The sequence below is a fragment of the Bombina bombina genome, chromosome 3, assembly GCF_027579735.1.
Source record: "Bombina bombina isolate aBomBom1 chromosome 3, aBomBom1.pri, whole genome shotgun sequence".
NCBI classification, from domain to species: Eukaryota; Metazoa; Chordata; class Amphibia; order Anura; family Bombinatoridae; genus Bombina; species Bombina bombina.
Genome location: NC_069501.1, coordinates 857,643,140 through 857,657,541, shown reverse-complemented (window position 1 = coordinate 857,657,541; position 14,402 = coordinate 857,643,140). Strand labels below are relative to the sequence as shown.

Sequence of the window (14,402 nt, the reverse complement as noted above, 5' to 3'; positions counted from 1 at the left end):
GAGCTAGTGACGTATGGGATATACATTCCTACCAGGAGGGGCAAAGTTTCCCAAACCTCAAAATGCCTATAAATACACCCCCCCCCCCCCCCCCACCACACCCACAATTCAGTTTTACAAACTTTGCCTCCTATGGAGGTGGTGAAGTAAGTTTGTGCTAGATTTCTACGTTAATATGCGCTTCTCAGCATGCTGAAGCCCGGTTCCTCTCAGAGTGCAGTGAATGACAGAGGGATGTGAAGGGAGTATTAACTATTGAATACAATGGTCATCCTAACGGGGATCTATTTCATAGGTTCTGTTATCGGTCGTAGAGATTCATCCTACCTCCCTTTTCAGATCGACGATATACTCTTATATACCATTACGTCTACTGATTCTCGTTTCAGTGCTATCTACTTTATGTAGATGAGTGTCTTTTGGTTAGTATGTTTTCTTTTATTTAAGACACACTCTCAGCTATGGTTTGGCACTTTATATGTAAAGTTCTAAATATATGTTTTGTACTTATATTTGCCATGATTCAGGTTAATCAGTATATTTCCTTCTTACAGACTGTCAGTTTCTTTTTGGGAAATGCATATATAAAAAAAAAATTCTTACCTGAAAATTTTATTGCGGGCTGTTAGGCTCGCGGGAGCGCAAAATGCTATTTTATTGCGTCATTTTTGGCGCGAGAATTACGTTTGTTGACGTAATCTCGTCATTTCCGGCGTCTTAGTTGCCGCCGAGAGTTTTCACGTAGTTGTGTCATCTATGACGCTCGTGTTTGTTGCAGACTTTCTTGGCGGCAAAAAATATTTTGTCAGTTGTGGGCGTCATACTTGGCGCAAGATTTTTGACATTATTTAAGTCCTTATTTCATTTTGCTTCTGGTTTCCAGAGGCTTATTTTGTTTGCATTTTTTCCCATTCCTGAAACTGTCATGTAAGGAAATTTATCATTTTGCTTTATATGTTTTTTTCTATTGCATATTGCAAGATGTCTCAATCTGACCCTGTCTCAGAATCTACTTCTGGAATCCTGCTGCCTGATGTCGGTTCTACCAAAGCTAAGTGCATTTGTTGTAAACGTGTGGTAAATGTTCCTCCGGCTGTAGTTTGTGTTAGTTGTCATGATAAACTTTCAAATGCAGACAATATTTCCTTTAGTAGTAATCCATTACCTGTTGTTCCTTCAACATCTAATGTTCAGGATATTCCTGTTAATGTGAGAGGATTTGTTTCTAATTCTATTCAGAAGGCTCTGTTTGTTATACCACCTTCTAATAAACGTAAAAGGTCTTTTAAAACGTCTCATAAATTTGATGAATTTTTAAATGACCAACGGCATTCTGATTTATCTATCTCTGAGGATCTATCTGGTTCAGAAGATTCTGCCTCAGATATGGACACTGACAAATCTTCATACTTAATTAAAATGGAGTATATTCGTTCCTTATTTAAGGAGGTATTGATTGCATTAGATATTGAGGAGACTAGTCCTCTTGATATTAAAGGGATACTAACCCCTCATTTTTTCTTTCATGATTCAGATAGAGCATGCGATTTTAAGCACCTTTCTAATTTACTCCTATTAATTTTTCTTTGTTCTCATGTTATCCTGATTTGAAAAAGCAGTAATAAAAGGTTAGGAGCCGGCCCATTTTTTAGTTCAGCACCTTGGTAGAGCTGCTGATTGGTTTGCTACATTTAGCCACAAATCAGCAAGTGCTACCCATGTGCTGAACAAAAAATGGTCTGGCTCTAAAGCTTACAGTACTGCTTTTTCAAATCAAGATAGCATGAGAACAAAGAATAATATTGATAATAGGAGTAAATTAGAAAGGTGCTTAAAATCTCATGCTCTATCTGAATCATGAAATAAAAAAAATGGGTTTAGTATCCCTTTAAAACCAGTAAACGTTTAAATTCGGTTTTTAAACCTCATGTAGTTATTCCAGAGGTTTTTCCAGTTCCTGATGCTATTTCAGATGTAATTTCTAGGGAATGGAATAGACTGGGTACTTCATTTACTCCTTCTTCAAGGTTTAAGAAACTGTATCCTTTGCCGACTGATAGATTGGAGTTTTGGGAAAAGATCCCCAAAGTTTATGGGGCCATCTCTACTCTTGCAAAGCGTACTACTATTCCTACGGCAGTACTTTTAAAGATCCTTTTGATAGGAAGCTTGAATCTTATCTAAGGAAGGCTTATTTATGTTCAGGTCATCTTCTTAGGCCTGCTATTTCTTTGGCTGATGTTGCTGCTTCAACTTTTTGGTTGGAAACTTTAGCGCAACAAGTACCAGATCATAATGTGTATAGCATTGTTAAGCTAATTCAGCATGCTAATAATTTCATTTGTGATGCCATTTTTGATATCCTTAGAATTGATGTTAGATATGTCTTTAGCTATTTTAGCTAGAAGAGCTTTATGGCTTAAATCTTGGAATGCTGATATGACTTCTAAATCAACGTTGCTATCTTTCTTTCCAAGTTAATAAATTATTTGGTTCTCAGTTGGATTCTATTATTTCAACTGTCACTGGGGGGAAGGGAGCTTTTTTGCCTCAGGACAAAAAATCTAAGGGTAAATTTAGGGCTGTTGACAGTTCTCGTTCCTTTCGTCAGAATAAGGAACAGAAACCTGATCCTTCCCCTAAAGGACCGTTTTCTAATTGGAAGCCTTCTCCAGTCTGGAATAAATCCAAGCCATTTAAAAAATCTAAATCAACCCCCAAGTCCGCATTAAGGTGCGGCCCTCATTCCAGCGCAGCTGGTAGGGGGCAGACTAAGATTTTACAAAGATGTTTGGATCAATTCAATCCAAAATCATTTGGATTCAGAACATTATTTCTCAAGGGTACAGAATAGGTTTCAAAGTAAGACTGCATTTGAGAAGTTTCTTTCTTAAACGCATTCCAGTGAACCCAGTAAAGGCTCAGGCTTTCCTGAAGTGTGTTTCAGACCTGGAGTTATCTGGGGTAATTGTGCCAGTTCCTTTTCAGGAACGGGGTCTGGGGTTTTATTCAAATCTGTTCATTGTTCCAAAGAAGGAGAATTCTTTCAGACCAGTTCTGGATCTAAAAATTTTGAATAGTTATGTAAGAATACCAACAATCAAGATGGTGACTATAAGGACTATTCTATGATTAAGCGTGTGTGTGCTCGGAACATGTAAAATTGCTGATCCCCCTCCATTGTTTTGTTGTGTCTGTCTACAATTTTTTTTACTGGAATAAATACCTTTTTTCATGTTGCTCAGTAGCCATCCGTTTTTCTAACACAAGGACTATTCTGCCTTTTGTTCAGCAAGGGCATTATATGTCCACAATAGACTTACAGGATGCATAACTTCATATTCCGATTCATCCAGATCACTATCAGTTTCTGAGATTCTCTTTTCTAGACAAGCATTACCAATTTGTTGCTCTTCCTTTTGGCCTAGCAACAGCTCCAAGGATCTTTTCAAAGGTTCTCGGTGCCCTACTCTCTAATCAGAGAGCGGGGTATTGCTGTGTTTCCTTATTTGGACGATATCTTGGTACTTGCTCAGTCGTTACATTCTGCAGAATCTCACACGAATCAACTAGTGTTTCTTCAAAGACATGGTTGGAGGATCAATTTACCAAAAAGTTCCTTGATTCTTCAGACAAGGGTAACCTTTTTAGGATTCCAAATAGATTCAGTATCCATGACTCTGTCTCTAACAGACAAGACGTCTGAAATTGTTTTCAGCTTGTCGGAACCTTCAGTTTCAATCATTCCCTTCAGTAGCTATGTGCATGGAGGTTTTAGGTCTCATGACTGCAGCATCTCACATGAGACCGCTTCAGCTTTGTATGCTGAGCCAATTGTGCAGGGATTATACAAAGATATCACAATTTATATCCTTAAATCCCAATATTCTACTATCTCTGACTTGGTGGTTAGATCACCATCGTTTAGTTCTAGGGGCCTCTTTTGTTCGTCCAACCTGGACTGTGATCACAACAGATGCGAGTCTTTCAGGTTGGGGAGCTGTCTGGGGATCTCTGACAGCGCAGGGGGTTTGGAAATCTCAAGAGGCGAGATTACCAATCAATATTTTGGAACTCCGTGCAATTCTCAGAGCTCTTCAGTTTTGTCCTCTTCTGAAGAGAGAACCGTTTATTTGTTTTCAGACAGACAATGTCACATCCGTGGCGTATGTCAATCATCAAGGTGGGACTCGCAGTCCTCAAGCTATGAAAGAAGTATCTCGGATACTTGCATCCAGGTCCTGTCTAATCTCTGCGGTCCATATCCCAGGTATAGACAATTGGGAAGCGGATTATCTCAGTCGCCAGACTTTACATCCGGGAGAGTGGTCTCTTCACCCAGATGTTTCTTCAGACTGTTCAGATATGATGGGTTTCAGAAATAGATCTGATGGCTTCTCATCTAAACAGGTCCATTTTTCCATCAGGATCTCAAATTATTAAATTTGAAGGTATGGCGATTGAACGCTTAATCACTGAGTCAGAGAAACCTCTATGACTAAGCACTAATACTATGTTGCAGGCTCGCAAATCTGTGTCTAGAAAGATTTATTACCGAGTTTGGAAGACTTACATTTCATGGTGTTCTTCTCATAAATTCTCTTGGCATTCTTTTAGAATTCCTAGAATTTTACAGTTTCTTTAGGATGGTTTGGATAAGGGTTTGTCTACAAGTTCCTTGAAAGGACAAATCTCTGCTCGTTCTGTTCCACAGAAAAATTGCTAATCTTCCTGATATTCATTGTTTTGTACAGGCTTTGGTTTGTATCAAGCCTGTCATTAAATCAATCTCTCCTCCTTGGAGTCTTAATTTGGTTTTGAGGGCTTTAGAGGCTCCTCTGTTTGAGCCTATGCATTCTCTTAACATTAAATTACTTTCTTGGAAAGTATTGTTCCTTTTGGCCATTTCTTCTGCTAGAAGAGTTTCTGAATTATCTGCTCTTTCGAGTGTCCTTTTCTGATTTTTCATCAGGATAAGGCGGTTTTGCGGACTTCATTTAAATTTTTATCTAAAGTTGTGAATTCCAACAACATTAGTAGAGAAATTGTTGTGTCCTAATCCTAAGAATTCTCTGGAGAGATCTTTACATTCTTTGGATGTGGTAAGAGCTTTGAAATATTATGTTGGAGCTACTAAAGATTTCAGAAAGACTTCTAGTCTATTATCTTCTCTGGTTCTAGGAAAGGTCGGAAGGCTTCTGCCATTTCTTTGGCATCTTGGTTAAAGCTTTTGAATGGCGTTTTCCCGACGATTCTATCCAGGCTGCGGTCATTTCTGCTGCTTGTGCACCTTTTTCTTCCACACTTTTCCCTTCCACGTAACTTTCTATTAATGTGCTTTGATACAGCACTTTGGGAACATCCAACTTCTTTTGCAATTACCTTTTTGAGTCTTTCCCTCCTTATGGAGGGTGTCAATTATGGTTTTCTGCACAACTGTCAGGTCAGCAGTCTTTCCCATGATTGTGATTCATACTGAACCAGACTGAGAGACCATTTAAAGGCTCAGGAACCTTTTGCTGGTGTTATGGCTTAATTAGCTGATTAGAGTGGGGCACTTTGAGCCTAGAATATTGCACCTTTTCACAATATTATAATTTTCTGAGATTGTGGATTTGGGGTTTTCATGAGCTGTAAGCTATAATCATCACAATTATGACAAATCACGGCTTGAACTATCTTGCTTTGCATGTAATGAGTCAATCTCATATATTAGTTTCACCTTTTAAGTTGCATTAGTGAAATAAATGAACATTTGCACAATATTCTAATTTTTCGAGGTATGTATATGTTCCTGACAAGCCCTACTAGCACTTTTTTGGGAAGTGCAGACAAAAAGTAGGCAGGTTTTACAACATTAATGTTAACTACTGCACACAGAATAACAGCAAAAAGATTCCAGCTGCTGTATCCCTAAGGTCAAATCCCTCTACAGAGAAAATATAAAACACGAGCAGGGAAAGCGCTAATCTTAAAGCAAAATTTATATACACAAACGTACAATACAAAACAAAAGTATTCAAACGGGAGTAAGTAGTAGTATGATGCATAGTTTAAAGGCGTTATATCCCAAACAGACTATCTTCTCACACCCAGCTGGATGTACACTTACTTGAAGGAACCTCAATCTCTGAGGTAAGTATACGCATCGATCTGGCCCTCCCAGAGTATGTTTAGTGATGTCAACAGGACTCGTCTGTGTCCCACTCTTCCAGAAACTTTCTGTCAATGGTCCTTTGAGTTGAGGAAACGTTTGTCGCAGGAGAGGAGACAAAAGTACAAGCAAAGAGACTTCATGAACAAACACCATTGAAAAGGAGGCGGAGTCCTGCTGACATCACTAACCATACTCTGGTTACTCTTTTTTTTTTTTAAGCAGTTTTGCCTTTATCTTATGACTTTTAGGTTTGTTTTTGGGGTTTTTCCCCACACTAATTTGTAAGTAAAAGCATTTGATGTTTAAAGTGTGTGTAAACTAACAGAAATTCCCCAACATATTTCATATTTAAATTCTACACTAAAGTTTTTGTTACCTCTCAAAACTATAAAACTTTAAGCAGTATGTACTTCAGACGCATAAGATACTGGTTAAAATTTTGTAATCTAATCAACAACCCCCAAGGCAGATCTGAGATGCCATCACAGAAAATTCAGCATGTCTGCAGAAAGATCCGATACACTATGGAACAAAATTCTGAAAGGGAAAATGGGGGGGGGGCGGTACATGTTTAGAAAGTAATCTGGGGGGTGGTAGGGTATTGAGGGGGACAGCCGACAGTAACAAGATATTTCAGGGGGTTTTGTTTTTAAAAACTACCTCAAAAAGGCTCTATCTAACAAACTGGGTACTGGCAGGCAGCTGCAAACAGAGGGGGATGGGTTAGAGACCTGTTTGAGGGGTGGGCATCAGGGAGGTTGGGGGCAAAGTGGGGATTCTACACTCTCAAATATATATTTTAAAAAAATACTTTCTGCCAGTACTTAAGATGGCGTTGACAATTGTTGGATGGGGGAGGGAAGAGAGCTGATTGAGAGGGATCAGGGGGTGGGATGTGTCAGGTGGGAGGCCGATCTCTACGCTAAAGCTAAAATTTAATGCTACAAGCTACCTAATTAACCCTCTCACTGCTGGGCATAATACAAGTGTGGTGTGCAGCAGCATTTAGCGGCCTTGTAATGCCAAAGCCATAAATGTCGTATTTCTGAACAAAGGGAATCCCAGAGAAGCATTTGCAACCATTTGTGCCATAATTGCACAAGCTGTTTGTAAATAATTTCAGTGAAAAAGTGAGGTTTCTCCAACATTGGTGTGTCCGGTCCACGGCGTCATCCATTACTTGTGGGAAATATTCTCCCCCACAGGGAAAGGCAAGGAGAGCACACAGCAAGAGCTGTCCATATAGCTCCCCCTCTGGCTCCGCCCCCCAGTCATTCTCCTTGCCGCTCTGAACAAGTAGCATCTCCACGGGGATGGTGAGGAGTTTGTGGTGTTAGTTGTAGTTTTTTTATTCTTCTATCAAGAGTTTATTTTAAAATAGTGCTGGCTTGTACTATTTACTCTACAACAGAAAAGTGATGAAGATTTCTGTTTAAGAGGGCTATGATTTTAGCACAAGTAACTAAAATCCATTACTGTTACCTCGCAGGACTGTTGAAACCAGAGAACTTCAGTTGGGGGTAACAGTTTGCAGACTCATCTGCTTCAGGTATGACTAGTCTCCTTCTAACAACACAGGCTAATTCTAGATGAGTCATTTTTCCCCTCAGGGAAAACGGTAAGCCATTTTTCTTTCACCTCAGTAAAAAAGATAACCGGCTTCCCCTTTTTGATTTTTATGCTGGTAGACACTGTTAGGGGCCCAATCGATTGGTTTTTATTACAATATGATGGCAATTGAAATGTTTTATAAGCTCATTTACACTGGGGATGTTTTTTATTGATCTGGCTTGCTTTAGACACCTAAATCAGGAAGGCCCCTTCACTCTAGTGTACTGAGGGAGGAGGCCTCATTTTAGCACTTCAGCTACGCAGTAGATTTTAAGGCAGTGCATGCAGTCTTATGTGAGAGGGTCCTGTGGCTCAGAAAGTGACTCCAGAAATCTTATTTCTGTGGATGGTTGACCCCTAAGGAAGGTAAAAAGCTAAAGCATGCTGTAGCTGGGATTGTGGTGTATAAAAACGGTTAAATCAAACATTTAGCTCCGGTTTGCTTGTTTTAGCTAGAATCTCCATATTTGCTGTGCAATACTTTCTAAGCATTAAGACACTGGGGTCCAAATTTCAGAAAAATCGGATATTGCCTTCATAGTTTTTTGAACATTCAGAAATAAAGTGTCATTTTATTATTTAAAGAGACAGTAACGTTTTTGTTTAAAATCGTTTTTATTGCATTGTTTGCCTGCCTAAATCTGTTTAACATGTCTGTGCCATCAGATAACCTATGTTCTGTGTGTGTGTAGAGACAAATGTGGTTCCCCCTTCGAGTGTTTGTGATAATTGTGCCATAGCGTCCAAACAAAATGTGGACAGCTCTGTTACATTTCATAATGTTGCCCAAGATGATTTATCTAATGAAGGTAGTGGGGATAGTTCTACATCCTCTCCTTCTGTGTCTACACCAGCTTTGCCCGCGCAGGCGACACCTAGCGCGCCAGTGCTTATTTCTATGCAACAATTAACAGCAGTAGTGGATAATTCTATAGCAAATCTTTTATCCAAACTGCCAGCATTTCAGAGAAAGCGTGATTGCTCAATTTTAAATACAGATAAAAGGGATGAACGATCAGACACTGACGATGCTTTATCTATTTTACCCTCACATCAATCAGAATTGGCTGTGAGGGAAGGGCTGTCTGAGGGTGAAATTTCAGACTCAGGAAAAATTTCTCAACAGGCAGAACCTGATATAGTAGCATTTAAGTTTAAGCTAGAACATCTCCGCGCTTTGCTAAAGGAGGTATTAGCTACTCTGGATGACTGTGATTCTATGGTAGTACCAGAGAAGTTGTGCAAATTGGACAAATTTTTAGAGGTCCCAGTGCACGACGACGCCTTTCCAATACCCAAAAGGGTAGCGAACATAGTGGAAAAGGAGTGGGAGAAGCCAGGTGTACCCTTTGCCCCACCTCCTATATTTAAGAAAATGTTTCCCATAGTAGACCCTAGAAGGGACGCATGGCAGATGGTCCCGAAGGTTGAGGGAGCTGTTTCAACACTAGCGAAGCGCACCACTATTCCTATAGAGGACAGCTGCGCTTTCAAAGATCCTATGGATAAAAAATTGGAAGGATTGCTTAAAAAGATTTTTGTTCAGCAAGGGTTCATCCTTCAACCAGCTACGTGTGTTATTACTGTCACTTCAGCGGCGTCCTTTTGGTTCGAGGAACTAGAAAGGTCGCTCCAGAAAGAGACTTCCTATGAAGAAGTCATGGACAGAATTCACGCATTAAAATTAGCTAATTCCTTTATATTGGATGCCGCCTTTCAAATAACGAAATTGGCGGCGAAAAACTCAGGTTTTGCTATAGTAGCGCGGAGGGCGCTTTTGGCTAAAATCCTGGTCGGCAGATGTCGTCCAAGACTAAGTTACTTAATATTCCTTTCAAGGGTAAGACCCTATTTGGGCCGTAATTGAAGGAAATTATTTCAGACATCACTGGGGGTAAGGGCCATGCCCTCCCACAGGATAGGCCTTTTAAGGCTAAGAACAAGTCTAATTTTCATTCCTTTCGCAATTTCAGGAACGGATTGGCTAATAACTCCACTGCCACTAGACAAGAAGGTAACGCGGCCCAGCCCAAACCCGCTTGGAAGCCCATGCAAGGCTGGAACAAGGGTAAACAGACCAAGAAACCTGCTGCTGCTACCAAGACAGCATGAAGGGGTAGCCCCCGATCCGGGACCGGATCTGGTAGGGGGCAGACGATCTCTTCGCTCAGGCTTGGGCAAGAGATGTTCCGGATCCCTGGGCACTAGAGAGAGTCTCCAAGGGATACCTGCTAGAGTTCAAGGGACTTCCTCCAAGGGCAAGGTTCCACCTGTCTCGCTTATCTTCAGACCAGATAAAGAAACAGGCATTCTTACATTGTAAAAAGATATACAGAGGGCGACTCCTAGTGTGGAATTAGTAAGCAGAGTGTGAACCCACCAGCTTTACCCTTCAGAGATATACTCACAAAGTATAGAGCACACTGTAGTGCTAATGAAGCAAGCTGGGTATATTAAAAGTGGCCCAGCGCACATACCACTCCGGTGAAAGATGGTCCAATGTATTAAAAATGTTCAGATAAAAAATCCAGGAGACTCCAGATATATATAAAAAAAACACTTTATATGAAGATATAACAGTGTACAATAAAAATCAGTAGAATTCGCTACGCGTTTCTCAGAGCTACCACTCTGTTTCCTTGCCTGAGGAAACAGAGTGGTAGCTCTGAGAAACGCTTAGCGAATTCTACTGATTTTTATTGTACACTGTTATATCTTCATATAAAGTGTTTTTTTTTATATATATCTGGAGTCTCCTGGATTTTTTATCTGAACATTTTTAATACATTGGACCATCTTTCACCGGAGTGGTATGTGCGCTGGGCCACTTTTAATATACCCAGCTTGCTTCATTAGCACTACAGTGTGCTCTATACTTTGTGAGTATATCTCTGAAGGGTAAAGCTGGTGGGTTCACACTCTGCTTACTAATTCCACACTAGGAGTCGCCCTCTGTATATCTTTTTACTTTTCAGATGATTTTGGAAATCTACTAAGAGGAGCTGCCCTAGCATTCTTATGCACAGTCAACTGGGACACTGATAAGTTTCCAGACTGCTCATCTAGGCATTATCTTTGCCTTCACTACATGTGAGTACAAAATCTATATCTCATTCTATTTATCCTTATATATACTGGCTACACTAGGAGGCGCCCTTTCTTTTTTGTTTCATTCTTACATTGTGTAAGAGACCTATCAATGATGGGAGTGATAAACCCAGTCCCCTCCGGGGAACAAGGTCTAGGTTTTTACTCAAACCTGTTTGTGGTTCCCAAAAAAGAGGGAACTTTCAGGCCAATTCTGGATTTAAAGATATTAAACAAGTTCCTCAGAGTTCCATCCTTCAAAATGGAAACCATTCGGACAATCTTGCCGACAATCCAGCAGGGTCAATATTTGACTTCCGTGGATCTAAAGGATTGCGTATCTGCATATCCCAATCCACAAAACTCATCAGTTCCTGAGGTTCGCCTTTCTGGACAAACATTACCAGTTGGTGGCTCTTCCATTCGGTTTAGCCACCGCTCCCAGAATTTTCACAAAGGTGCTAGGGTCCCTTCTAGCGGTCCTAAGGCCGAGGGGCATCGCTGTAGCACCTTATCTAGACGACATACTAATCCAAGCGTCGTCTCTTTCCAAAGCAAGGGCCCACGCAGACATTGTGTTGGCTTTTCTCAGATCTCACGGGTGGAAGGTGAACATAGAAAAGAGTTCACTGTCACCGTCCACAAGGGTTCCTTTTCTGGGAACAGTAATAGATTCTGTGGAAATGAAGATCTTCCTGACAGAAGTCATTAAGATAAAGCTTTTAAACGCTCGTCGAGTTCTTCATTCTATTCCTCAACCCTCCATAGCTCAGTGCATGGAAGTAATAGGACTAATGGTCACAGCAATGGACGTGGTTCCTTTTGCTCGAATTCATTTAAGACCATTACAGCTGTGCATGCGCAATCAGTGGAATGGGGACTATACAGACTTGTCTCCCCAAATTCAAGTAGACCAGGTAACCAGGGACTCACTGGTGGTTGACCCAGGATCACCTGTCTCAGGGAATGAGTTTCCGCAGACCGGAGTGGGTCATCGTCACGACCGACGCCAGCCTCTTGGGGTGGGGCGCGGTCTGGGACTCCCTGAAAGCTCAGGGCCTATGGTCTCGGGAAGAGTCGCTTCTCCCGATAAACATTTTGGAACTAAGAGCAATATTCAATGCGCTCCTGGCTTGGCCTCAGCTAGCGGAAGCCAGGTTCATAAGATTTCAGTCGGACAACATAACGACTGTTGCGTACATCAATCATCAGGGGGGAACAAAGAGTTCCCTAGCGATGAAGGAAGTAACCAAGATCATCCAATGGGCAGAGAATCACTCCTGCCATCTATCCGCTATTCACATCCCAGGAGTAGACAACTGGGAGGTGGACTATTTGAGTCGTCAGACTTTCCATCTGGGGGTGTGGGAACTCCACCCGGAGGTCTTTGCACAGTTAACCCAATTATGGGGCATTCCAGACATGGATCTAATGGCGTCCCGTCAGAACTTCAAGATTCCTTGCTACGGGTCCAGATCCAGGGATCCCAAGGCGACTCTAGTGGATGTATTAGTGGCGCCTTGGTCGTTCAACCTAGCGTATGTGTTTCCACTGTTTCCTCTCCTTCCCAGGCTCATAGCCAGGATCAAACAGGAGAAGGCCTCGGTGATTCTGATAGCTCCTGCGTAGCCACGCAGGACTTGGTATGCAGACCTGGTGAATATGTCATCGGCTCCACCATGGAAGCTACCTTTGAGACAGGACCTTCTAGTACAAGGTCCATTCGAACATCCAAATCTAGTTTCTCTGCAGCTGACTGCTTGGAAATTGAACGCTTGATTTTATCAAAGCGTGGGTTCTCGAATTCTGTGATAGATACTCTGGTCCAAGCCAGAAAACCTGTGACTAGAAAGATTTACCATAAAATATGGAAAAAATATATCTGCTGGTGTGAATCCAAGGGATTCTCCTGGAGTAAGATTAAAATTCCAAAGATTCTCTCCTTTCTCCAAGAAGGTTTGGATAAAGGGTTGTCAGCTAGTTCTCTAAAAGGACAGATTTCCGCTTTATCTGTCTTGTTACACAAACGATTGGCAGCATTGCCAGATGTACAATCTTTTGTTCAGGCTTTGGTTAGAATCAAGCCTGTTTTCAGACCCATGACTCCTCCTTGGAGTCTAAATTTAGTTCTTTCAGTTCTTCAAGGGGTTCCGTTTGAACCTTTACATTCCATAGATATTAAGTTATTATCTTGTAAAGTTCTGTTTTTGGTTGCTATTTCTTCTGCTAGAAGAGTTTCTGAATTATCTGCTTTGCAATGTAATCCACCCTATCTGGTTTTCCATTCAGATAAGGTTGTTTTGCGTACTAAGCCTGGTTTTCTTCCAAAAGTTGTTTCCAACAAGAATATTAACCAGGAAATAGTTGTTCCTTCTCTGTGTCCGAATCCAGTTTCAAAGAAGGAACGTTTGTTACACAATTTAGATGTTGTTCGTGCATTAAAGTTCTACTTAGAAGCAACAAAAGATCTTAGACAAACCTCATCTTTGTTTGTCGTTTACTCTGGTAAGAGGAGAGGTCAAAAAGCTACTGCTACCTCTCTCTCTTTCTGGCTGAAAAGCATTATTCGATTGGCTTATGAGACTGCCGGACGGCAACCTCCTGACCGAATCACAGCTCACTCTACTAGGGCTGTGGCTTCCACATGGGCCTACAAGAACAAGGCTTCTGTTGATCAGATATGTAAGGCAGCGACTTGGTCCTCTCTGCACACTTTTGCCAAATTCTACAAATTTGATACTTATGCTTCTTCGGAGGCTATTTTTGGGAGACAGGTTTTGCAAGCCGTGGTGCCTTCCATTTAGGTAACCTGATTTGCTCCCTCCCCTCATCCGTGTCCTAAAGCTTTGGTATTGGTTCCCACAAGTAATGGTTGACGCCGTGGACCCGACACACCAATGTTGGAGAAAACAGAATTTATGCTTACCTGATAAATTACTTTCTCTCAACGGTGTGTCCGGTCCACGGCCCGCCCTGGTTTTCCTAATCAGGTTGAAATTTTTTTTCTTTATACACTACAGTCACCACGGCACCCTATAGTTTCTCCTTTTTCTCCTAACCGTCGGTCGAATGACTGGGGGGCGGAGCCAGTGGGGGAGCTATATGGACAGCTCTTGCTGTGTGCTCTCCTTGCCTTTCCCTGTGGGGGAGAATATTTCCCACAAGTAATGGATGACGCCGTGGACCGGACACACCGTTGGAGAAAGTAATTTATCAGGTAAGCATAAATTCTGTTTTTTTTTTTTTTTTTTTTTTTGATCGCATTTGGTGGTGAAATGGTGTCATGAAATATACTAAAATGTTTGAGATCAATACTTTGGGTTGTCTACTAAAAAAAAAGGGTTATTCAGGGATTCCTGACGGGATATCAGTGTTACAATGTAACTATTGCTAAAAAAAAAAAGTGTGGGTACAGTAAATGAGTAAGTGGAAAATTACACCTAAACACCAAACACCGCAGAAATGTAAAAATAGCCCTGGTCCCAAACGGTAATAAAATTGAAAAATGGTATGGTCACTAAGGGGTTAAAGAAAGGGACAGTTCACC

General features: G+C 41.2%; 1 protein-coding gene across 1 annotated transcript in view; it reads left to right on the top strand.

The window, feature by feature from the left end:
• Positions 1-14,402, top strand: part of IPO5 (importin 5) — a 411,785-nt gene that overhangs the window by 19,468 nt on the left and 377,915 nt on the right. The gene's annotated exons all lie outside the window — the stretch shown is intronic.